Raw genomic sequence first — 27733 nt, 5'->3', positions numbered from 1 at the left:
GAGCCAGTAAGGTATCGAAGCAGGTGACCCAAAGTCGCTCAGTATATATCAGAGCAGAATATATATTCTGTAACCCAGGTGACATAGTTGCAATAGTTATGTACTGGAACTATATTGTCTCCTGGATTATACTGATGACCCAGTAAGATACTGTAAAACTAGTCGTCCAGCGCGCGCGCGCTACTCAGCTACTGTAGATCACTGCCTCTGGATTATATTCTGTAACAGTAACTTACTGTGGAAGGCTTGTGCGGAATACGCGTGCGTACCATTAGGCAGCCTATGCCATATACATCCTGCATGCTCGACCGGCTGTAGCGGCGGATCCAAGAGTTTTTTTTTTTTAAGGAGGGGCATGAAGTGTTATATCGGCATGGGACACGGGGCCAAAGGGCCCCGGAAAAAAATTGAACTATAAGATGCTTTATGGTACATTCTGAGGCATTTCTGAATGCGTAAACTGAACATTTATTTGAAAATTCTGGGCTTTTCCCTGTTTTTTCGGAAGGAAAAGGGGGCATGCACCCCAACGCTCCCCATGGGTCCGGCCCTGGCAAGGCTAGCTAGCTCGACGCGATCCGGCAGGGCTAGCTCTCTGCAGTACGCCCAGGACTGGCGTCGACCGCCAGCGCCGCCGCTAGACCCGCCAGAGCGCCTAGCTAGATACCGTACCTGCAGATAGCATCAGCTACAGTTTCAGCTGGTCGGCGCAGCTTTTTAGCCTTGCCTATGCTGCTGGTGGTTCCTTGTCTTCACTCCAAAAATATCTACAATGTATACCGTAAGTTTTAAATATGTCTATAGATATTCATCTTAGAGGAATAATCGATAAGGACTAACGTTAGGCCTAGTCTGATATTGTTTGAAAAACATTTGCCTTTGTATTTCATGAATAGTCCCAAATATAAACTTTTCTGTGTGTGATTCCATCGTTAATTGTGTGTGTGTGTGTGTTGGCAATTTTTCTACGAAAAAGTGTTGTACAATCAAAATTCATCCAACTTGAGCATACCAAATTCCACTTCACACTCCTATAATTTCAATGCATAAGGTCTAGCCATTAATTAACCGGTATCAACCTCATGAAACTCATTGGATTTTACTAGTTAAACTAACAAATTACTTTTCCACACACTGGCTTGCATGTAGATCTAACAGTTAGGTCTACAAAACGAATACCGGTAGCCTAGATCTAGATCTAGATCTAGGCCCACTAAATTATAAATAGGAGAACATGTAAATTATTGTTCAATTGAATATTGAATATGAATCATTATGATGCTTCAAAATCATACTGCAGTTTAAATAACCTAAAAAAATCAGTTCTCTTATTTAATTTCATGATTCACACTCACAGCTCAAAATCGCGTTGAAAAACTGAAGAAACTGCCCCTTGATTTTATTCCATTGCACTTTGTTTCACTGGGGTTTGCGCATCGATAGACTTTATGATAGACTCTATCTAGATCAACAGAAAATTCTAAGAAATTTTGGGCAAACCTTGATGAAACTGCGGCTATTTGTGCTGCTCACTCTCCTCATTTGGCATGTTTGGCGCTATAGCCAATGTACTATGTAGGTATTTCATTTAAAATAATTATTATAAAGTCAAAATGACTAGTATATTGTCTACACATTCTTGGCATGCTTGTGAAATATTCCACCACTCATTCAAGGACTCTGCACAGTAAAGCCTAACGGTTCATTGTGCGCAATGCTTGCACATGTTATGTCTGTAGATTATATAGGCCTACACGAAGAAAAAAAAATGGTTTATTCACAAAATCAGTAGGGGTGCTAGTACGAGAATAAGCATCGTCCGCATAAACGACAATACCCTCGTAAATGCAGACCATTCGCATCCAGAAAAATAAGGATCATCCGCATTTTCGTGAAGGATCCGGATTCCCGATCCGCGCGTTGGTGATGCGAAAAACGGATTCTGCAATGATGCTCCATAATGCATTTTACACTTACGCAGAGACTTTCACGTCATGAACAAAAAATCCTAGGGAAGACGGACAACCCATAGAAAGTATAGACGGTGAACTGGAGGTATTTTATTACGCGGAATCCGTTTTTCGCATTAATTGCCAGCATGCGGATCAGGAACCCTGTACCTGCAGAACACCGAAGAAGAAAAAACGTCCGTGAAAATTGCAGACAATCCTTATTTTTTTAGGTCGAGACTTGTCCGCGTTTAACTGGATATTTTCGTTTATGCGGACAATCTTCATTCTCAGACCAGTGCCCCTACTGAAAATGGCAATATTCCTCACATCAATTCCACTCTTAGAGAAATAACTTGGCACAAAGTACCCTGCACGAAGTCAAGCTAGGGCCATGCAAGGACAAGTAAAAGGGCCACATCCAATCCATTGTAATTTGCAATTATAATTTTTTTCTTTTTCATAAAGATAGAGAATAATAGGAATAACTCATTGTTAAAAATACACATCACATATGATTTGAACAAAAATGCAAACATTATCTATTTTTCTATTTGGGACTATTAAATGGCAAAATGGGATGATGATGCATTTTGGAGCAGGCAGCATGTTCTTGGCCATCAGATTTTAAGTGGTGGAAACAATTCGTTTAAGCCAACAGTGGTGGATAAATTGTGTGTGAATGATACTGGTACTAATGAAACCCTGTGTAATGAACAAGATATTGCAAATGCATTTAATGACTTCTTTGTTAATGTTGGTCCAAATTTGGCGAATGCCATACCAAACACAAATCGTAATACAGAGAAAGTTTTAGACGATGGTGTAGACAAATCTTTCTTCTGGAAACCAGTTACTGAGACTGAGGTTAACAACCATTTAATAGCCTTGAATGTAAAGAAAGCTAGTGGGTATGATAATATGCCAATCAAGCTGATAAAAGATGCTGTGCACTATGTAACTTCTCCCCTTACATTTATTTTCAATCTGTCTTTCACCTCTGGTAAATTCCCAGATGCCTTTAAAATAGCAAAAGTGACACCTGTTTATAAGAAAGGACCTAAAGATGAAGCAGGAAATTATAGACCTATTTCAGTATTACCTGTTCTTGGGAAGGTTTTTGAAAAAATTGTAAATAATAGGCTTCTTGACTTTCTTGAAAAAAATCATGTATTATATGAGCACCAGTATGGCTTCCGTAAAAAATACAGTACAAAATTGTCAATGATAAATTTAGTTAACACTTTGAGGAATTCAATGGATGAGGGAAGAATCACACTTGGGATATTTGTAGACTTTAAGAAAGCATTTGATACAATTAATCATGATATTTTATACAGCAAACTTTCACACTATGGAATACGAGGAATAGCATTACAGTGGTTTAAGGACTATTTTTATAGAAGATTTCAATTTGTACAGTACGGAAATGTAACATCTCCCATGCTGCCTTTAACATGTGGTGTACCGCAAGGCTCTGTCCTAGGCCCAACGCTTTTCCTACTTTATATTAATGATATGCCATTTGCTACACGTTACTTTAACTTTCGACTCTTTGCGGATGACTCAAACTTATTCCATACATTTCCTGAAGGGCAAAAAGAAATTGATATGACTGAAGTGAACACAAATCTTCAAATTGTTTCAGACTGGTGTAATGCTAATAAACTGACAATTAATTTACAAAAGACGAGTTATATGCTAATAAGAAACCAGAGACGGCAGATTAATGTTCAAGGGCAACTGGCTATATCAGAAGCTGAAATAATAGAAGTTGATTCTTCGCTCTTTGTTGGGATAAAGATTGATAAACACTTGACTTGGAAACCCCACATACAAATGGTTAATAAATGCATCAGACAAAAAGTAGGAATCCTCTTCCGCTTACGGCATTTTGTGCCTAGAAATATCCTAGTGTTGTTGTATAAAACCTTTATTCAACCTCATATATCATACGGAATTGAAGTGTGGGGGAGCACTTACAAGTCTCACTTAAATTGCATACTGTATACACAGAAGATGGCCATACGGACAATCACATTTAGCCATTTTATGAGTCGTTCAGCACCATTGTTTTACGAATTGAAAATCTTAGATATTAACAAGTTCTATGAGTTGTCTCTATGTACATTTATGTATGACCTAGTACATAATAATTTACCTCACTGTTTGACGGATTATTGTGATAAAATTGAGCATAGATACAATACAAGAAAAAGAGAAAAGGGCCATCTACGTATACCACTGTATAAAACAACACAAGGCAAATTTTCAGTAACTTGTGTAGGAACCCGATTATGGAATGAACTTCCCGATGAAATCAAAAACAAAGGGTCTAGAAACACTTTTCGTAAACATCTCAACGATTACTTGATGAATAAGTGATTGAATTATGCAAGTACACATGTATATATTGTAAATAATCTCCATATTACATTTTTGTTGTTTTTTTTTGTCAAAAAAATGCAATTTTTTGTATAAATAATCTGTAGATACATGTATCTATGACTTTTTAACCTGGTATATCCTCTTCATAATTATATTTGGAGTGTAGAAATTGTGCTACGGTATTACTCAACATGTATACTTCTACTGTCAAGTTTTATTTTTGATAATGATATATTTATTTTTGCCAAGTGTGTGCTAAGAACAGGGGCCAGACTCGACTAGCACATGTGCTATTATTTGGCTCCTTTTCATCACCTTCTATATTCTATGAGAAAAGACATATGTCTAGCATATCAATACTTTGTTAGGTTTTTCTTTAATATGATCTATAATATTCATTTATGAACATGTACCATTCACGATGTATTCAAATGTTTAATCACTGATGTTATTGATGATGAATAAATCAAATCAAATCAAATCAAATCAAACACATAATTACCAGGATTTTTCACTAAATGTTTTTTAGATGGAATATATTAATTGTTCTTTATGTTATAATTTCATCATATTTTAATCAATCAGATGTTATATGTTTTCATTGAAATGAGTTATCAATGTAATTTTTTGGGGGTAAAATTGTTTCTTAGGTTCATACACTGGCCCAACTTTATTTTTGAAGAAAAAAATGTTATTGTTTTGGTAATTACTGTTGTAATCTAACAATACGAACAAGCAAAGGGCGTATACAGTAGTACACAATAAGCACTGACTTGAACAATTCAGGGAAAGCTATTTATAGTGGGAGGGAGGGGGGGGGGGTAATGATCCTATGCACCTAATTCTGCATTGGTGTAGTACGTAGTTCCCATCATTTGCGATTTCCCCAGTGGTGTTATAAATTTGCTTGCATCTTGACATTGGAGTGAATGTTGTTATAGGGTTCTATAGACTATTACCCCCCCCCCCCCTCTGAAAACTTAGCCCCCCCCCTAACCCTCAATTGAAGCTGTTATTCAATCCTTACACTGGCAGCAGTGATCAAGGTTGACCTCTCAGTCATGAATATAAGCCATAAGGGGGAGGGGGGGGGGGTTATACTTTGCACCATACAAGTAGCGTGATCCTATACACCCAAGTTTGCATCCAGTGGTTCATTTGGTCAATTTTATAAATTTGCTTGCATCTTCAAATTGGAGTGATCGAATGCCGTTTTAGCAATATTTTAATTTTATTTTCATATTGCATTTTTTTAATACAAACAGAAAACCTAACATGCTTGAAGATGTAGAAGATCCTCGCTATCCATCAACCTTCGCAGCTTCTTTTGCCTCACAATTACCTCTGTCACAAGTCCTATCAAACACCGTGCCTGATTCTGGTGCAGCTGACAGCACTGGGGACACTTCGCCTCAATTGAAGCTGTTATTCAACCCTTAGACACAACCACTTGCCTCCTAATTACCTGCTATGAAAGAAATTGCATATTGTGGTAAGTACATTAAAGCAGCAATGGGAATGTGGGCTGTCTCACTGACAGCAGTGACCACAGTTGACGTACTCTCAGTCGTATAATCATTAGGGGCGGGGGTCATACGTTGACGCTATACAAGTAGCATGATCCTATATACCTAATTCTACATCCAGTGTTCCAATCATTTGTGATTTTCCCAGAGATTAAGTCAATTTTATAAATTTCCTTGCAACTTCACATTTGAGTGTATTTTGTTTTAGCATGGGGCGTGGGAGGGGGAGGGGGGGGGGGTCATACTTTGATGTCATACAAGTAGCATGATTCTGTACACCCTATTCTGTTTTAAGTTACGTTTATGAATTTGATTGCATCTTCACATTGATTTGAATGCTAGCTGTCATAAAATTAGTGTTATTTCATGTTAATATTGCATCTATTATGAATAGAAACCAAACATGCTTGAAGATGTAGGAGATCCTCGCTATCAATCCACCTTCGCAGCTTCTTTTGCCTCACAATTACCTCTGTCACAAGTTCTATTAAACACCGTGCCTGATTCTGGTGCAGATGACAGCACTGGGGACACTTCGCCTCAATTGAAGCTGTTATACAACCCTTAGACACAACCACTTGCCTGCTAATTACCTGCTATGAAAGAAATTACATATTGTGGTAAGTACATTAAAGCAGCAATGGGAATGTGGGGCTGTCTCACTGACAGCAGTGATCATGGTTGACGTACTCTCAGTCGTATAATCATCATGGGCGGGGGTCATACGTTGATGCTATACAAGTAGCATGAACCTATACACCTAATTCTACATCCAGTGTTCCCATCATTTGTGATTTTCCCAGAGATTAAGTCAATTTTATAAATTTCCTTGCATCTTCACATTTGAGTGAATTTTGTTTTAACATGGGGCATGGGGCATGGGGGGGGGGGGTCATACTTTGATGTCATACAAGTAGCATGATTCTGTACACCCAATTCTGTTTTAAGTTTCGTTTATAGATTTGATTGCATTTGACATTCTTGAACATGTACGATATCCTCGCTATCCTTCCACCTTCACAGCTTCTTTTGCCTCACAATTACTTCTGTCACATACAAGTCTTAACACCATGCCTACTTTTGGTGCAGGGAGCCTTAAGGGCATTTCCAATTTCCTTTGGTTGTTGCCACTTTTTTTTAATGAATGCGTTTTAAGCCTTGTAATTGCGATATCTTAGTAATCATTTGAGGTATGAACTTCAAACCTGCTAATAGTATGTATCACTTTAGGGAGACAATCTGATTATATTTTGGGGTAAGTAGGTCAAAGGTCACATAAGGATTTCCCTTTATGCCAATAGAAAAAACTCTCACATTGTTTAATACAAATAACGTTTTATAGAATTTACACAATGGAGGGATTTTATTTTTTATTTTTTAATCTCTGAAACCCAAAACTGTACAAAATCCAGGAATGAAAATTTAATCTAATGATACTTTGATCTCAAGATATATGTTTTGGCGGACCCACCTCCCACTAGCATAGAGTGTTAAAGGGTCACACACTTTTTACAGCAAACGTTATTGTTGAGGCATAACATAAACTGTTTTGCGAGAACGTGCAGTTTTCTTCATGTTGGACTGTTTTCAAGATATGTAATTTTCGATCTTTACCAATTAGTATTGCATCTGTTGGATCATTTAGAAGAAACACCTACTTATGATATTCATATTAATGTTTAAATGTGCCACATTAATCTGTACAAAGTAAAAAGGGTATTTATTCAAGATTAAAATGATAGTGTTTAAGCCTATATTATACACTATTTATTTAAAAAAAAATCAGTAATGTGAATATCAGTTAAGGCTAGCAGTCTGCAATACTTTGAAACAGATAAAGTCCTGCAAAGGAAACAAAATAGAGCCTCAAGCACGTTAGGAAATGTGTGTCGAAGTGTTGAAATGAAAAATTATCTTACAGTAGTCTGATTGGTGTCCCTTTTTTTTTATCTCCTTTGCAGCTTTGCTCGAGCTCAGCATCTATTATTACATTATTCCTTCACTTTTTATCAAAATTTAATGAATTTTTTCTTTTCTCTTTTTTTCTTTTATTTGATAGAGCTACTAGCAAAGGAACAACTTCAACACTGCATCAAATGGCTCGACCAAATGTATCAGTGGAGCAATATTCACCACAGCACATCCCAAAGAATGGTGAACTCCAGTTGAAAAGACATGCGATTCTGAAATAACCATGGTCATTTCAGACATCTTGCGGGAGAATTAAAAGGGGCAAGAACAGTCAGTGATTTAGATACATTTTACCATCAGGAGCATTCACTGCATTGCACAGTATGTAACTGAATAGTTGGAGAGAAACTGGACTCTGTGTAACTATACTAGACATGACAAGTACAGAAGTACTAGCTAGTAATGGACAAGGAATTTTACTCACGTGAGCAGTTCAAAACCGAATCCAAGTAAGTTTTCCTCAAGTGTATCCAACCAGCCCTTTAAATGCTGCACCTGGACCACAAGGCCATCCATAACTGCACCACTCCGACAATTCTGGGAGTTATATAACAGTCAGATCTCAAATGGAATTTCCAAGTGTTTGATATGATATCAAGTGCTGGCTAGCGACTATACATTTACGACATCTCAGAGTATCATGTGAAGATCTAGCAGGCATCTTCTCGACATACATCCGATCTTCGCTAGAATACGCTTCTCCAGTTTGGTCCACATCAATTTCCCGAACAGTTATCTTGCAGTCTGAAGAAAGTGCAGAAACGTGTCTGCTGTATTATCCTTGGATAAGAACAGTTGTATGAAACCACTCATTTCTCTCCAGAGTCTAACTTCTTGCCGTCTTGCCCTTCTTGAATCCTTTTCTCTCAAACTGTTTAAGTCATCACGAGATCGAATTATGTTCTACCGCCAACTCGTCGCCAAACCTCTTGCCATGAACTCTGAAACTCTCTACACATAACTATACCCTATTGTAGAACTGAGAGACACCGCACTTCAATTATTCCCTTTATCGTACGACTCCTTAACAACTAACTGTGATTTTAATTATCTTTGTCATGTTTGTATTTATTTATTTTTGCTTACCATATTATTGTTTTTCATTCTTCTCTTTTCCATTCTTCATTCTTTTATCCTCCCCTCTCATGTACTTTTTCTCCTTCTCTCTAAATCAGGAATTAAAGTACTCACATGCATTATGATTATTATTTATTTTTGATTAATTACAAAGAGTCATCTCAGAATGAAGTATCTTTTTAAAGGTAAAGACCAGTATTGGACACGCCCCAATTTCAAAAAATGAAATGGAAACTCTCATTACCAATCATGTGAAAGAATATGTTTTGACTAATACATGTACATGATGATAAAAAATTTGCCGGGAAACCGCCTACTAATTCTTATATTTGGTAAATTTGTTTATCTCGTGGTCGTGTGAGAGATATAGGGTAGTCCCATATACATCTTTCTGTGTATAGTGCTAGTAACTTTACGAAGAATGGGCCAAATTTCTTATCATTTTGATGATTCCAGAACTTTGCAGATGCTAGATGCTAGATGATCAACCTTTTCTGATCGATTCCACAACGTTTCTTTCACAATGCAATCGCATGACCATTACTGGTCTCTACCTTTAATCAATCTTTTTATTCATTATGTTTAGCTTGTATTTAGGTTTTTCACACCAATTAACCAATGTATCGGTTATTACAGAATTTTAAAATCACAATTATAGGCATGTATTTTCTGAGAGGGTGGTGTTGACTTTTTGTGACTGCTTTTATTTGTGTTTGCGATGGGATTTCATTTCTTTCATTACCCATTGTCGGTTTAATTCAATACTGTATGAGTTTTAGAGCTCAATAAGTAATAAGTCTTATTTAGGTATCAACAAAAGCTTATACTCTGAACATAATTGTTTAAATATAAGGTTATACTATTTACAATTGCTATACAATTTCTATTTGGAGCATTTTTGGGGTACTAAAGTTCTTGCTAGATGTTAATCCTATGAAAAGTCATGCGTAAACAATTTTCAATATTATTATTCTACTCAAAGAAAAGAACGGTGTGATTTTTTCCTATTTGTATACCTTTTTTCCTGTGTTTGGTACTAAATTTGTCATTATAGGAAATATAATTTTTTGAAGTCATTGCCAATTTTCATGAGTTCGGCTCATGGTCAATTTTAGTTGAATTGCCCACATTCAAATGTATATAATTCTTTAAAATCATATTGATTTTATTTTGGCATGTATTCTTTGGTAGCAAAAATACACCCATCACATTAGGTAATTAAGCTAAGGGTAATTGCTGGTAAATTTTCGAATTCTCTGGTGTGCAAGTTTTATATAATCTCTCTATCTTTTATGAGGGAAAAGGTTAACAAGTACCTACAGTCTTCTCAGAAAATACATAGTGCATGTACAGTGTAAGTTTAACTTAAATAATTGATATTCCTGTTATAGGCAGTTTAAGACTTTTCAACTGCTATCTTGTCATGATCTTGGTTTTTGATAATTAATCGGTAGTGTTAATAGTTTAGCATGGGTTGAGTTACTGAGAGGGCACTGATGTCATGGGGGGGGGGGGGGGGCTGCTGCTCTTATTAATTGAATTAATTGTTTAGACAGATAAATGGAATCTCAAGTTGGAGCATATGTGGGAGGGGTCATGTTGCATTCCTTTACTTTTCTTTTCACTCCTTGATGGAATGTCACATATCATTTCAGATACCCCCCCCCCCCCCCCTATAGGTATTCCTCTCAAGCAAATCAATCGATAGAGGAATGTGTTATCGGGTTAGTTCAGCAATTACAAAATGATGCCTTTTGTCTCAAATTTTCAGACTTGTTGGATTGGATAGGAAAGGATCTTAACCCTAATAAGGTAGGGGGGCATTATGCCCCCCCCCCTCCACGATTTTTCCAATTGCTCGTGAACGCATATGGATGGCGCCCCGCCGCTCGCGGACTTTTTTCTTTCAAGTCTTGCGCAACTTTTAAAATAATTTTTTTGAAAATCGGACCTACGGTTACAAGGTCACGTGACCTTTTGTCTTTGCATGTCAGCCCGAAAATCGCTCATTTTCGTGATTTGTGTACAAAACATATGGAAAAGTCATTTTTCCTAAAAACAGATCAAACATGGGTTATTGGGTCTTGTTTAACGTTAAGGTGGTTGTTTTTGGAGTCAAAATAGTTGAATTGTAGTAAGAAATGAAATAGAACAACAAAAACAATGAAATACATAAGAAATTATCAAAACAAGGGATAACATAAGGAATAAGATGGCTCTTCCGATTTTTTTTGTCGTATTATTATTCAGAATGGTCTAATGAATATATGCAGTGAAAAAGAATGCCTTAATATGAATATAATATGATTTATGGGTAAAAATGTGATTTGTTTAACTTTATTTGCATAAATTACCATAAATATGCAAATGAGTGAATTTTTCCAAAAAAAATTGAAATTATCATATTATTTTATATACTTCACTTGACAGGCGTGCAAATTTTTGCGGCGATCGGCCGAGATCTTAAGGGGGGCCATAATGCCCCCCCCCCCGGCCGTACTAAGACCTCAAATAGCCCGGCCTTATTAGGGTTAAAGTAGTATAGTTATTTTGGCTCTATGTTCTCCAGTTTCGCTCTGATGAGTGCGAGGTTATGTCTTTTGTATGTCTTTTTTGAGAGGCATGTGCATTAGTCTTTTCTCTCTTTCATAGTATCAACTTGTATGGACATCTTTATATTAATTGCAATCATGTGATGTGTAATAACGAGTACATTTGTAGGTCCTATTATAATTCGTTTTTTTTCTTTGGTGATGGATCCTTTCTCTGAATGCAATTTGTACTTTTTTTGCCTGTATAAACATCTATGTGTTTTTACATTTGTTGTTGTTCAGCTACCCTAAATACCCGACGTTATATTATTACCAAGAATGTGTTTCTTCTAACAATATTGACAGAAGAATTATATCTTTAATAAACGATTTTATCAGTATTGTACTAGATGTACTTCAAACTGGATGAGATTTATTATTTTGCAATTTCATGTCTTTGAACTGTTCGTTTGTGTTATTAAGTCAGTGTAGACAAACGCGGATCCACGTGTCGATTTTTCTGGCCCGGTTCCCCCCCCCCCCCCCCCACCCCCTAGTCTAAAAAAATATTTAAAAAAATAGGATAATAACGTAAATTTAACCTTTTTTAAAACAAAAGTTAAACAAAAACAAAAGCGGCGCCCCCAAAAAACATAAAAATTGCACCCACACCAAAACAAAATATTACCCCCCCCCCTGCGTATTCACCGACTGGATGAATCGCTGCTAAATATTTTCTCACGAATTGGGCCCCCAAAAAATATATTTAAAAAAATATATATGTATGTGCTCTTACCCCCCCCCCCCCCCCCCCCCCCCCCCCCCCCCCCCCGCTGCTTATTAACAGCCGGCCGAGTCGGCGCTAAATTTTTCCTCTAAAACTGTACCAAAAAAAAATGTGCTTCTACACCCAGCCCCAGTTTTTTGCATTTTTCACCGGCCGGCTTAGTCGGCGCTAAATTGTTTGTTCAAGATTTGCCCCCCCCCCCCACTCTTTTCGCCGGCTGGATCCGCCCCTGAGTGTAGACGCCACATACTTTAAGTATAATGGCTGCCAGCTGTGCCTTGGTGTGATTAAGAGAGACTTGATGTGAAATGGGTTGTTGAGATTTGGAGAGGGAAGTCCTGGTCCATCATATTACGAGAAACCGGTAGGACGCCGCTAACGTAAAGTAAAAATATTTGGACTAAGGGCTGTGAGATTCCGAGAAAAGTAAAACATCTGCTCAGAGCTAGATTATATTCTGGATCTCCACAGAAACACGATAGCTGTTCAAAACACATCGGCGTTCTCTACTCTATGTCGCAAATTGGGAATTAGAAGGGCATTGATATAACCCTGTGATTTCACTGCATGTCATGAAAACCCTCTTATGTAACAACAAAATCAAAAACTATATTCCAGGGCCAAAATTGTCAAGCTTTTCATTACAATGCTGCCCCTCATCACTCATACAATGTACATTTTATAAACTGATGCACAATATTTTGTCAAATACTATTTTTTACATTTTCCTGCAATGCCCCGTTAAAATTAAAATTACATCTATGATTTAAGACATTCAATATATCTTACTAAGGCAATTCTACTGAATGTATGGGCATGGCTACATTTTATTTTCAATAATCTATAATCATTTTTTGTAATTCTCCTTGATAAATTTCCTAAATTGTTACACGGTTTCAATATAGTTTGTAGATAATCCGTCTTATATTTAAAAGGGGGGGGGGGCAGTACTACAAGAAGCCTCCATTGACAAAACATGGCAAACATATTAAGAACAATGCGCTATTTAAGCACATTTTCCGTTTAGGGACAAACATTTGAATCCAATCAGTTGTAAGACCAATTTGAAAGAAGGTTGAATGCACACGAAAGGAATCTAGCTGAAAGAAACCTCTCTATTGACCAGAAAAAAAGCTGACATAAAAGTAAAGTGCAATATTATTAGGTACGTCGATACGACGATAAAAGCGAGGGCGCTCTTCAAAATAGATTAGGTTAATTAATTTTTAAAATGTGTTTTTAATGTAACCGTGTTTCAAAAATTGATTCTAAAAATATGTAATGGCATGAACTATCACTCTGCAAAGTTTGAATCATCAATTTAAAGCGCAAGACAAAAAGTTGAACAAACTACCTAAACAGGACAATAACACCATCTCGAACTATAAACCTTCGTTCATACACATTTTGCCATTCAGGGTGGATCCCATTCGTGACAGATTGTGTGGAAATCGATTTACACGTCGTGTATTTTACATGCAGGAAAGGGTGGATCACGCCGTGTAATTCCGTTGAATTAAAGGTAGAATTTGCGTAGCAATTAGACGAATTCAGATATTTTTTTCCTGCCATTTATTTATTATGCAGTTCATATGCAAAGTTGAACCTAATACGTTCAAATTCAAATTCAAATAATTTTATTCACTCAATATAAAAAAACAGACACATAGAATTGCGAATAAGCGCATACATGTATAACAAATATAAAAAGATGGACATAGCAAAATCAGTAGATGACAACACAAATAACATAAATTGAGTGGGGACAGATTAAAGATCTACTCAAAGATCTTGTAAATTCGACCCCTTAAAATAAAAATAAATTGCATTGTATACTGTTGCATGTACAACACCAGGAGGGAGAGAATACATATACAGCTACAGCTGGGTCAGAGAGAAACAAGAGAGGGAGATAGATAGAGAGAGAGAGAGAGAGAGGGGAAGAGGAAGGAAAATTGAAGGAGAGAAAGGCAAGATGAGAAGTAAAGTTAATACATAGGATGAAATTAGACCAAGCAGAATAATAGTACATACTAAATAGAAAATAGAAATAACAATTATAAAAAAGAAAAAACCCATACAAACCAGGGATATAACAATTAACATTGACATAAACAACAAACATAATACTTAGTGTAAAACTAACAAAATTATACACATTATGTGGTGAATATTCTAACACAAGAAATCTATAGAAGATTATAGCTGCAATATGTGACAAATAGATGTAAGAGCTGTTGTGTGTGTAGGAAGTTTGCCACTGCTTAGTGTGTATAATATGAAACTATTTAAGTTGTATAATTATTGGATATCACGATATTAACAATGTTTATGTATACCCATTTCATGTTAAATAAATCATTCGCATAATAGGAATTTATTTAATCCTGCAGTCGTTTTAGAACAATGAAACCTTGGTATTCATCTATATGGTATAGATTTGGGCTTTTTTTGGTTTACCTTGCATATGTTATTATTCATTATCTCCATATGTTTTCTTTTAATGCACCCCCTCAATAAACTTTATTTTCAGCACAATTAACTTTGAGGTATATATATTCTATTATGTTTCTTGTAAATTGATCCTCAGCATGAGTGTTCAAGCAGTATTAATTCTGGGGCGATGAATTGTAGTTCCGCTATTCAATTTTGTTTTTAAATACATACAAAGTTTTAATTTGAAAAATATATATTCAATATGTCTGATCTGGCGAGAGCATACTTTAACCAAACTGACTGTCAAATGGTGCGAACTGAATTGAAGTGACATAAAAGCTCCAAGCCTCAAACATATGGTTTATTATCATTATTGTAAGTTTTTATTGTTGTTATTATTATCATTATTATTACTATTATTATTATTATCGTTATACTGACCTTAGTTTCACTGTATAGTCTAATTGAGCTGTACCTCTGCACCATCTAACATTATTCTGAATTCGACTTAATTGGCTTATGAAGATAATTGTTTCCCTTTGAAACAGAACTTTAACAAACAAAACTGCCTACAACTTAAATGACAACGTGATCGACACAAAGCAGTCGTTGACAATTGCGGATATTTTCTTTAGGAACAGCTACCAAGGGGTAGCGTCTGAATAGTCTTGTTCAAGACTCAAATGCACCAGATGTCTTAAGAGACTCGAATATATCCGCAGCATTGAACTCAGAATCGAATTAATATTAAAAAAAAATTGTTATTTATAACACATCTAATTAAGAATTCAATCTGCGATAGAAGTAAAAATCCGTTTCATAAAACAAATAACAAGTTTATATAGTCAATAATGTATTGATAGTTCGCGAACGAGTCTAATTGCACTGTCGCACTCTCTGCGCCTATATATACTAAAACAACCACAAGGCTAAATATAGACCTTATCTGTGACAATGACCCTAACAGGCAACTTCGGTGCTGGACACGGTTTTCTGTAGAAATTATGTAAGTACATGTCATATTTATTCCGTAATTTCGTATTCATAAGGTGATATTTATGTGTTTTTTGAACTAGAGCCCTAGAACTCCCGGGCATTTTCTCAACAGTCCCTACGGCCTACTGTCTACTGCACACACATAGCTGCATTAATAATAATAAATATAATCTAGTAATATTTAATTTTTTATATAGCGCTAATTAATACAAATGTCTGTCAGCGCCTTTAGGCCTAAGTGCTTTACAACAAATATATAAATATTACTATCCTTCTTCTTCTTCAAGATAATCTGCCTCCGGCCTCCTTCAATACTGAATTCTTCAAGATGCCTGCCCTAGAATCTAGATCTATACCATGTAATATAGCCTACTACTACTACTAGGCCTGATTGGGGTGTGCATGTGGACCATTAGTAGGGTCTAGATTTTACTACTTACTAGACCTCTAGCTATAATTTATAGCTACGAATAGTGCAATGAAATGGTTCTTTGCAAGGGTGGTGACTCTCCCGTACACGGGGCCTCCATTTAACGTCCTATCCTGTTTTCCACTTGACATAACCTGCGCCTATGAACAAGGGAAGGGGAACGTTAACACACTTCAGTCATCCGCCTGGGTTGGGGTCGAATCCGGGATCTCCCTTCTTAGATCTAGACTAGACTAGACGTGACCTATATCTTCATGTTTGCTTCGACAGGCAGACGCTTTACTAACTGAGCAAACTCGCCTCCTGCATCCTGGCTGTGTATTAAAAGCTGTGCTGTTGTTTCTCAACATTTCACACAGCACTGTACAAAACTCAGCTGATTTCACTCAAAATTCGTACTTTACTTAGATCTAGTGACAATTGATGACACCCCTACTACTAATACTAGGCTACTAGTCTAAAATAGCAGTAAAATATAATTTACAGAAGTTAGAAATAATAATTTAAAGATTTTAAGCGTGGGCTTACTGTCAAAATTGCCAATCAGCCACTTCGCATCGTCTTTATTGCGTGCATTCGTTTGTTAGGTGTGTATGGACTATTTGTGTGTGCAATTCTGCCTATTAAAGTATTAACACGTAGTGCAGTGCTAAATAGCTAAGGTCAATACGCATTAGCATTGACTCTCTATCCTGCCCCCCCCCCCCCATTCCGAAAACGGAAGGATACCATGCGTGTTACCAAAATGTCCAGTAACGGGGTACTTTTTGTGCGACAAGGTCCGGCCCGAGAATTCTAAAAAAAAGGGGTGTATTTGACTTTTCACCTCGGAGATTTCTTTAAGAAGGGGGTGTTTTCTTTTTTCTCTCATCTCTTTGGACTCCTGAGAAATTAAAAAAGGGGATTATAAAATATCTCGAACATAAAAAAATCGATCAAATCCAGGGATTGATGTAGACTGTTTTTATACTGTAGTCTATCCTAATTCACACACAGCTGCATTACTATCCTGGCTGTGTCCTGTGTATTGAACCTATATTCTCAACATTTCAAACACTACTGTACAAAACTCAACTGATTTCACTCAAAATCAGTACTTCAGTTTAGTGACGATTGATGATACCTAAAATTAAATAGCAGTAATTACTGATTCATTAAATCTAAAGAGTATCTTTACGAGGATAAAGTACTTAGTTACAGAGTTTGATTACAAAGTCATTCATTATGACAGGTACAAACATTAGTAGGCCTATGTGAAAGGACACAGTTATGCAGGCACAGGCGATGTCAGTCAAGAATAATGGAAGGCTTATTTCTAACTAAGTCTCAATATCAGGCACTAAATTAATTATTCGGTAATGATATATTATGCAGATAAGTGAGCATAGAACTAATTTGCAAACTTTGTTTATTCTTACAAGGTATATGTATGAATGAAAACAGGAGCACAGAAATGTTGTATGTATTTCATGTGCTAATTGTACGTAATGCAGGCTAAGTTATTTGGGGTATTCCCTGGGTGTGTGAGCCAACCAGTAGACAGCTTATCTGAGTAAAGGGGGGGGGGGTCTGCTTTTTCTGAGATAGGGGGTTCATTGAGCAGTGTTCCGGATTTAGGGGGGTCTCAAAGGCAGGAAAAGTCCGCATAAGGGGCGTCCAGAAATGTTGGCAGTCCTCAAATAGGGGGTGCTTTCATAAAGAGAGAACAAGCATATGTGTACCCTAAATAACACTGGGGGGGGGGGGGTTCTCTATCAGTCTTAGACAGAAATAACCGTCTGATATGGGTCATTTCTTTAATAAAACTGACATTTGTCGACATTCCCCATACACAGATCGTAACCCAGACGACTCACACAGGGGTGGGGGGGGGGGGGAAGGGGGAGGGGATAGATTGAGCCTATTCTGTACCTCTTTTTACTCTGAAATCTGCTCCCCCGATTTTCTATTTTTAGATCTAATTTTCTGATTTATAAAGCAAATAGAAAAAAAGCTAGACCCTATGTATATTTTTCTCCTATTCACAGTTATTTGTTATGACTTATTTTCAAAGTGAAATTTACGGACTTACATGTACAGTACGTGTATGAGTTGTCCAATTTTGATTTCAGAACCGTGAAACGGTACCTTCATGCATTCATTCTGGTAATCTATGACATGACCCGGCCGATATATTTCCGGGTCAACCTACCAAAACATAGCCAATGGCCAATCAGAGCACTTGTTTAATATTGGGTTTATGAATATGCATACGTCACTGGGTCAAGACGGGCTGACTCGTACGTAGCTATTGGACGTTCAAAAAGAAAAAATGAATATTCATCATCTAAAAAACAGGTGGCTGACAACGAATCATGTTGACTACGAGACTTTCTCGGATTAATCATTATCCCCTAGCAACGAAGTTGGAGGGGATATAGAAACACTGCCGTCCGTCCGTCCGTAACAATTTTGGATTCCGATCAATAACTTCGCTAATGTTTGACGGATTTTAATGAAATTTGATATGAAGGTACATGATATCAAAATACAGGCTAAGTTAAATTTCCGAGTATGTAGGTGAAAGGTGAAAGGTCATATCTCATTAAATATGCAAAAGCACCTAATTATATATGTGAAAATGTGGTTAGGCGAGGCGTCAAAAATATCGATACCAGCAGGCTGCCGCCTCGCATCGAGGCTGCAATTACGGCCGAAGCCTGGCTGGGGCAATTATTTTTCACTTATTAGCCCAGCCGGCTTGCGCCAGGCTGGGATCTGAGGCTCGGTTTCCATTCGAAAGGCGGCAGCCGGCGCATGCTTTTGTTCGGAGACCATTATGATGACATCATGAGTTAATTGAGGGTCCTACCGCCAGCGGTAGCCGGCTGAGCTAATTTAAAAAATGCAGCCAGGACGCACAAGTGCAGTTAGCTGTCGCTGGCTGGTATATTTATTTTTGACGCCTCGCCTTAACTTCCTTGCCTAGTAATATAATAGTATAGTCCAATGAAGGTAACTTGTTCTGATGTACATGTACATGTATATAGGCCATTTGTACCCTGCGAGGGGATGCTACGCTTTGCGTTGACTTGTTAATGTAGGATCTAAATGAGCAAGCTATCGTAAGTCAAAGTAGATATTTCTGTGTTACTTTTTATTTGTTAATATAATCAAACGTAATTTTACAGCCAAAGTGAATATATGAGGATGTAAAGAGTAAAAATCTTGTTGCATATCTCATCCATCGCGGTCCTGCCGAACCAAACCATTTGTTCCACTCACTCACCATAGGACGTACTTCAGTCTATGTATAGAGGCGGTCAGATGAGCCAGATGCAATTTCAGCAGAACAACCGTCGATATCAGAGACTGAAGCTTCCGGTCTATATCAGTCTATGCTTTGCTGGAGTGGTATACTGTAGTAGTAGATCTACTGTCATCCGTTGCTGTTATCCGGACTTGGCTGTCGGATTTAATAAATTTAGAATTGAAAAATTTCATTTTTATTTCAAGGGCAGGCTAAGCTGTAAGCAGCTAAAACAACAACTCCTGCAATAAACTGCGAACCCCCAAACAGTGTTTAGATTTCACTAACACCATGCTTTACATGTACATGCTTCAGAGCCTACGGCCTCCGAAGGGCTTCGGTGACGGAGCTCCCTGGAGTAAAGATTTCACTAGACTTTAGTTAAGTTAGAATTAAAATAGAAATGTAAATAATCTAGAGTCTAGTCGGTAGACAGTAGGAGGACTAGGAGGCGAATTGGCTCAGTCGGTAAAGCGTCTGCCTGTCGGCCCAAAGATCTTGGGTTCGAATCTCACCCAGGCGGATGACTGAAGCAAGCGTTGTGTGTTAACGTGCCCCTCCCCTTGTTGTTTCATAGACGCAGGCTATGTTACATGGAAAACAATCCGTCTCTCGGATAGGATGTTAAAAGGAGACCCCGTGTACAGGATAGTCACTACCCTTGCACGTTAACAACCCACGGCACTATTCGTATAAGAATAGGGGAAAAACCTGGTGTAGTGGTCTACCTGCAAACCCCAATCAGGCCGAATATATATATATATATATATATACATGTATATACGGCATCTGCAAGAATCTTCAGTACCGGTATTGAAGGATAGGAGGCAGATTATCTTCAAGAAGGAGAAGAAGTATACTGCACTCTGCAGTGTAGTGTAGTCTAGTGCCTAGTCATGCTAGTGGTTTCTAAATTTACTCTAGAGTATTGATCTTTTTTTGGCGCAGTCTTGACTCTATGTCTCTTAGTTTACGTCAAGACTCTGTCTCTGCTCTCAGTCTTTAGACTGCAAACATTGTAGCAGTGACTGTTGTTTTCAGTCACTGAGTCTGAATGTGAGCCTAGCTATTTTAAGAATAAAATTTTCCCCCTCTCTTTTACAGGAAATATACAGAGTGTATTACCATATGCTTGCTTCTTTGAGTATGTGCCTGAAACAAGAATGTCCTGGAGAAAACAGACCACAACAAGAAAAGGTAATTTTTTTTATTTTTTTATTTTGTTTAACTTGGACTTTTTAAAACTGGACCTGTTTAGTTTGTCAAGTAAAAGGAAATTTTTAAATGTGTGAGGGCATTACATAAGGCCAAGTTGGAGGGGTGTGCAAAGGGCTGGTTTGAGAAGTATCGATTCAGGGGTGGCTACATGGTATGTGTGCAACAAGATGTCTACTAACAAGTTGCTGTAGTGTTTATTTAAAGTGTATTTTAACTTCCAATGTATATATTTTTATAATTAACATTTGAAGGCCTTGAAGAAGGGATGGGGGGGGGGGGAACTCCTATACACGAAACAGAATGACAAGCAAAAAGAAAATAATTGACCTTCATATTTTGCTGAAAAAGAAAGTAAACATTGAAGACAATTGAAGAAAAAAAAATAATGCAATTTTTGTGTATTCTTACATATTTGGTTAATATTTATTGAATATTTTTATAATTCGGTTCCAGGGATGGAGAGGAAGGGCTTGCTGTTGAGAGATCATGGAGTGCCTTGAGGTTCCACCTTCAGTCTTGATGTTCTGCCCCTTACCTCAAAGCGATGGCCTCTTGTGCCTGGCAATATATGAGCGAAGCACAATGGACTGGTAATTCATGATGCATATTACAATGTTTTTTTTTAACAAATCAGGGAAAGAAACAGAGATAAATTCATAGGATATGAGTCTGTCATGGCATTTTTAGTAACTCAACATTTGCTCCTGCAACGACTACTCTAGGCTTTATTTTGTCAAAGGTGTAGGGTTAGACTGAGGGGTTGGAATTGTGATTAAGGTCGTTTAGGTTTAGGGTTAGGCCTAGGGATGAAGTTTAATAGTGTAGAAAATTATGTGAAGCAATTGTCTCAGGAGAAGGTGTTGTACAACTGGATTTTCCAGGTGCTGGTGGAGCTGCATGTATCTTTTACTCATCAATGGTAGTTTTAAAATATTCCTCTGTATTGTGAAAGCAGAAACATGATGTAGAGTGGAAGGGGAAAAAGTATATAACACAGTATCATTTACAATAGATTTTATAAAGTAAAAACACACTGGCCTGCAGTTTGTGAAACATGTAGCACTGTATTACCAATTAAAAGAGTTCAGCGATTTTCACAACGTGCTCTATTGGCATTTATGTACTGGTTATGTTGTAACACAAAATGAATTCTTAACTTTAATCCTGGATCCATTGCTAAACATATACCCCATTCACAGTGGTTTTGAAATTTGTAGCGGCGTTGTAGCGGAGCGGCGACACCGCCATAACACCGCTACAAATGCATTCACAGTAGAAAAGTTATCCCGCTGCAGCAGCGGGATAAATATCATGTACCCATTCACGCTGCAGCGGGTGATTTTTATTACCTCCGTAACAAACACGTGTATGCATGGCTCATGACCCGCGAGTGACCCCGATATGACCAGAAATACTTCAGCGCGGGGTTTTCGATTGAGGCAAGCTTGCAAAAGGTAAACATGTCAAGTTGCTTTTTGTATCCTCGATCATATTACTTTTTAAAAAACTAGCATTTTTATTGCTTCCAGTCAGAATATTTTAATTTTTTGAAGTGTGAAATATTTTTATTTGGATAATTATAATATCTACATAATAATAAAATCAATTTGAATCCACTGGTTACTTTATTTCTATTTCACTTTATGTTCCCCATTGCTGGAGAAAAGAGGTCAGTGATAGGTAAGTAAACAAATCACACGTGTTTGTCGCGGTGTTATAGCGGAGAGCCTTCACACTGAGTAAACACCGCGACAGCAGCGGGACTGTCCCGCTGCTGTAGCTAGGCGAACCTAGCGATAGTTTGTCGCGGCGTTATCGCGAGGCGGTGTTATCCCGCGATAGTTTATAACGGGTCCGAGCCTTCACACTGAAGACAACACCGCGACAGCAGCGGGACAGTCCCGCTGCTGTCGCGGTGTTTGAGGCCACTGTGAATGGGGTAATAATGTCAACCCTAAATGTATTAAACATTGCCAGACCAAATTTCGGGCTACCCTAAATCCCTTTCTACATACCAGTATTGTTCAAAGTTTATATTTATTACACCCTTACTGCGAGTTCTAGAAATTCTGCAAGAACCCTACCCTGCTGTTCACTTTATAATTAGTACTGTACATTGCTTTCATGAACATGCCATAAAAGTGAATTTATTTTATGTTTCTATACAAACAGGTGCCTGTACATGTAATGTATTTCATGCAAATGAAGGGTAGAATGAGAAGCTCACAATGATATGGTAGACAAGGACCTTGCTGTCTAAAGCTCGGAGGCCAGATGACAGTGTCTGAAGTAAGTCGCCCCCCCCCCCCCCCAACTGAGCGCATTTTCGGCTGGCGCGATTTTCAAATTTCCGGGAGCAAAAAAAAAAAAAAAATGGGCCCCCACCCCTAGGAAATCCTGGATCCGCGCCTGGAGAGGGGGAGCAGGGAGAAAGGGGGATCGAGAGAGGGACCAACATTAATGAGACGCGGTGAAAAGGGAGCGTAGGTGGGGAGAAGGCGAAAGGGGGCATTTTTTGGATTTAAGAGGGCGGCCGGCCGGGTAAGGGAATAAGGGCGTATACTCCGTGGAGCGTTTAGGAAATGAGGGGAAATAAGAAGAGCTAGCGCAGGATAGTGAAGGGAAAGAGAGAGGGAGAAAGAGCGCGTGCGGGATGGAGGGAAGGAAGATTGAGGAGGGGGAGGGGGCGGGTGGCGGAATAAGCAGGCCGACCGGAGAATGAGTTGATGAAGGTTTGGGAAAAGGGAGTGAATGAACTATGGGAAAGGATTGGATAAACTGGGATTAACGGATAAGAGCGAATTAAAGGCGGTGAAAAAGAAGGTAGAAGACGAAAGTTGGAGGTGAATGAGGAAGGAGAGAGTGAAAGGGGAGAGAAGAAAGAAGGAGAGAGTGGTAAACAGAGAGCTAGAGAGGGGAAGCGGTAAGGCAAGGGGAGAAGGGGAGGGGAGAGATGAGCAAGCAACCCGGCGGAAGAACGAGTTTAGAGAGGATGGGGGAAAGATAATTGGGTTTACGGCGAAGAGAGGGAAATGGCTGAAGGGGTGCATTGGGGGCGGGGGGGGGGCAGGGGAAAATCAAAGGAGAATGGGGATGAGGGATTGAGACAATAGAAGGGGACGAGGAAAGAAGGAGAGACACTATAATACTCAGGTGATAAAGAGGAACAGTGCGTTACTGTGGCAACCGTAATCTGGATAACATTAAAGTAAGAGGTAATAGTCTACTCACAAGACGATTTTATGTTAATCGAGGGTCTATAAATAGGGATAATATCAATCTATAGCTCTTTTAAAATGTTATACAATCGGCCTATAATCAAATGAAACTCCTAACTTCACTACAACCTTTGTTTTGGTGATTAATTGGTACTCTTTACCGCTAGGTTCTTTTAAAGCTATGATCTTGCTTAACTCGTTGTTTATGCATGCATGAAGCATTACCCCTACCCCCTAAAAATATTTTAAAAAGTGAATTAAAAAATGTTATGTCAGTGCCAACAAAATCTAAATTAATAAGTGAACATTAAACAACATGAACAACCTACACAGAGGAGCATGCACGCGTTTTATTTTATATCATTTATATTTTTATTGCCCATGCGATTAAAAATAGGTAAAGTCTGGAGTAAAAAAAACTATTCAGACCTGTGTACTATCAGGGCGCACAAATTACTCAATCCTACAGTTCACTACTGTTCTATAAATCTAACCTAGGTGACAATAGTTCCAGTACATTACCATAGCAACCTTGTCACCTGGGTTTCAGATTACATATTCTGCTCTGATATTACTGAGCAACTTTGGGTAATCTCCTTCGATACTTTACTGTTACTGTATTGGTATCGGGTGCCATGACAGGCTCACTTGCTATGACTTTATCTGTTTCTTTACCAGATTTAAAAAACAACAACATTGTAATATACATTATTAATTACCAGTCCATTGTGCTTTGCTCCTAATATGTCAGGCACAAGAGGCCATCGCTTTCAGGTAAGGGGCAGAACATCAAGAGTGGAACCTCAAGGCACCCCCTTATCTGTCAACAGGAAGCCCTCCTTCTCAATCCCTGGAACAGAATTATAAACAATTCAATAAATATTAACCAAATTTGAAGTAAATAGCACTATTTAATATTTTAGTTGTCTTTAACGTTTACTTTTTCAGCAAAATTTGAAGGTCAATTGTTATATTTTTTTTTTTGCTTGTCGTTCCTTGTCATGTATTGGACCCCTCCTTTTTTTTTCCCCCTGCACATGAGCTTTAAAATGTTAATTCTAAAAAGAGAAACAGTTCAGCAACGTGTTAGTAGACATGTGGATTCATACATAGCCATCCCATGAATACATACTTCTCAAACCAGCCCTTTGCATCCCCTTCAGTTTGACCTTGACCTCACCTATTCAAAATTTTGTTTTACTTGAAAAAACTAAACAGATCAAGTTAGATCAAAAGTAAATATGTTTACCTTCTCTTGTGGTGGTCTGTTTTCTCCAGGACATTCTTGTTTCAAGCACATACTCCAAGAAACCAAGCATTTGGTACTGCATTAACTGCGACAAGTCTCTGTACATTTTCCTGTAAAAGAGAGGGGGATTTAATTCTTAGAATAAAAGGAAATGAGCATGATCATTAAAACATTGATGAGCAATTGCAGAATTAACTGTTCTCTTTTGGATTTTCTCTTTACCAAAAAAGCCCTCCTTCATTATCTAACATTGAAATTTATATTCAATTCCTTGATCCAGATCTAGTTGATCTACAGTCTCTAGATGATCTAGATGCATGTCTCGTAACTGTCCATTCTATCAAATTGAAAAAAAACGCAAAATAGATATGGACCTAGATCTATATATGACAGAGAAAACTTAATCGTGTTTACAGCAAACAAAAATTCAAAGATAGAGCCTAGAGCAGAGGCAAATTAGGCTAAGCCAACAAAGAGTTTAAGAACACACAGGCACCACTACAATTATGTAACCCTGTTATGTATACAGTGTAGTCTAATTTGGGGGGATCGTGTTTTAATTTGTTAGACAGCTATGAGACTCTGTACGACTACGAGTATCACATTCACAGGCAGGCACGGATCCAGGGGGGCCGCCCCCCCCCCCCCCACCCGCAAAAAATAAAAAAGAGAGAGAGAGAGAGAGAAGAAAAAGAAGGGAAAAAGGAGAGAAAGGGAAAGAAAGAAGAGGAAGAGGAAAAGAAAAGGGGGAAAAGAAGGAGATCGGGGGGCCGAAAGAGCCTTGCCTCCCAGCTGTAACCTCTCCCCCTCCCCCTATCAAAAAATAAAAGAGAAGGAAGGAAAGGGAAAGAAAACAAGCAAAGAGGGGATAAAGAGAAGGAAAAAAGAGGAAGAAGAAAAGAAGGGGGAAATCAGTTGCAATTTTCCTCCCAACAAGTTGTAGTTCGGGGGGGGGGCAAAGGCCCTTGCCTCCTCCTCCCTCCCCCCCCCCAAAAAAAAAGGGAGAAGGAAGGGAAAGGGATAGAGGAGTGCTAAAAGGGAACAAAAAAGAGAAAGAAGAAAAGAAAAGGGTTATAAGAAGGGGAGAACAGTTGCGATTAAACCGCCAACAATGTGTGGATCTGGGAGGGGGGCCAAAAGGCCCTTGCCTCCCCCTAGCAAACCTAAAACAGAGAGTAGGAAGGGAACGGAAAGGGAAATAGGAGAGAAAGGGAAAGAAAAAGGAGAAAGAAGAAAGGTAGGGGAGATCAGTTACGTGTAGATCGGGGGGAGGGGCACTGGCGTACTGATGGGGAAGGGGACTTGGGGGGGGGGGGGGTGACAGATGCCCCCCCCCCCCCCAATATAATTCAAACATGGTTTATTTCTAATTCGATACCGGTGATTACCGGTGATTTACAAATGTTGCTGAAATGACATAATTTCCGAGATTTTTCCTCAATGTTTAATAAATTATACTTTTAAATGCGTTTGTGGGAAAATGGCAAATTCGTAAAGAAAGAAAGAATAGTAACGCCAATTAGTGTCTTCACAGTGTCACAAATAAAGTATGCTTATATGCTCATCTGACCGCAATTAAATGCCTATACCTCTGAGCTTCTGGGGGTTCCACCCCTTGACCCCCGCAGGTTCTTCGCCCTTAGACACCACGCCAATTTCACAACGCTCTACTTGATCGTAAATACCCCCCCCCCCACCTACTTAGAGAAACGTTTAGCGGAACCTGCATGTAAGAGTGGGGTGGTGCATATTTTTTTTTGTCTACCCCCCCCCCCCCTCCCGGTTTTTGCTCATTTCGCCACTGCCGGTGTCACTATTACGTACCAATATTTGGCTTGCATAATTTCAAATTTGGGCCCTCCCCCCTCCCCCCCCCAAGAAATCCTGGATCCGCGCCTGTTCACAGGTAGTCCAATTATTTACTGGTCTGTAGGCCTAGGCCTCAAATTTTCAACTCTCGTACTCGTCTATCTCGGTATCTGGTCCAAATTTTGGCGCTTGTTCACAACTCATGTCAACTGTGACCATGCTTTTTAGTGTTAGCTATTAACTTTCTTCTGACCCAACTATGAAAGTAGTTTTTCAACAGTTGGACCTAAAAGCAACAAAAAGCTTGGATCATTGATGCAGCTAGCGCTAGTGAAGTGATCTGCCTATAGACCCTATACTCTTATCTAATTTTCAGAGAGGGTCTCGCCCGAAAGTTTGGGCCAAGGATCAAGGAGTGACGATGGCAATCGAGCTGAAATATTTCTCACGACGATAAATAACGAATCAAAAGTTCGAGTGTAGATTACACCTAAATTCATCAGATATAACCATTTTAAACCACTTCACAATGTACAGACAAATCAACAGATTCATACCTACAGCAGATATGTTTATACATATGATTCAATTTACGAGATTTGAACGTAATTACAGCTGTACTCACCATCAAACTTTCAAAGAAAACCTGTAGCTCTCACTCTGTTTGAGTGACGTCATTAAATATGCATGCAGCAAAAGTCTTGTCTTCAGATCAGGCAATCGTACACAAAAACTTCCATCACAGATAGAAACATTTCTTATTAAAACAATGAGGATGATTACAGTTATCAATCATTATAACCAAATGTGCATACAAATAAGAAGGAGAATGGTGATACAGAGACTTATTTACCGCACG

General features: G+C 38.3%; 3 long non-coding RNA genes across 3 annotated transcripts in view; 2 read left to right on the top strand and 1 right to left on the bottom strand.

Moving 5' to 3' along the window:
* Positions 1-27522, bottom strand: part of LOC115927136 — a 29317-nt gene extending 1795 nt beyond the window's left edge. Inside the window, exons 1-3 of the long non-coding RNA XR_004065441.1 lie at positions 27500-27522; positions 25066-25175; positions 24536-24666 (exon numbers count right to left, since the gene is read on the bottom strand). This is a non-coding gene — a long non-coding RNA (uncharacterized LOC115927136). The remainder of the gene's footprint in view (positions 1-24535; positions 24667-25065; positions 25176-27499) is intronic.
* On the top strand, positions 661-7973 carry LOC115927135. Its single transcript, XR_004065440.1, has 4 exons — positions 661-781; positions 5603-5829; positions 6258-6483; positions 7923-7973. It is a non-coding gene; the product is annotated as an uncharacterized LOC115927135 (long non-coding RNA).
* Positions 20467-22893, top strand: LOC115927134. Its single transcript, XR_004065439.1, has 3 exons — positions 20467-20577; positions 21052-21188; positions 22771-22893. It is a non-coding gene; the product is annotated as an uncharacterized LOC115927134 (long non-coding RNA).
* Positions 27523-27733: the final 211 nt, after the last annotated feature.

Source organism: Strongylocentrotus purpuratus, unplaced genomic scaffold, assembly GCF_000002235.5.
Source record: "Strongylocentrotus purpuratus isolate Spur 01 unplaced genomic scaffold, Spur_5.0 spur5_scaffold_20, whole genome shotgun sequence".
Taxonomy (NCBI): Eukaryota; Metazoa; Echinodermata; class Echinoidea; order Camarodonta; family Strongylocentrotidae; genus Strongylocentrotus; species Strongylocentrotus purpuratus.
This window is presented reverse-complemented; position numbering and strand designations above follow the sequence as displayed.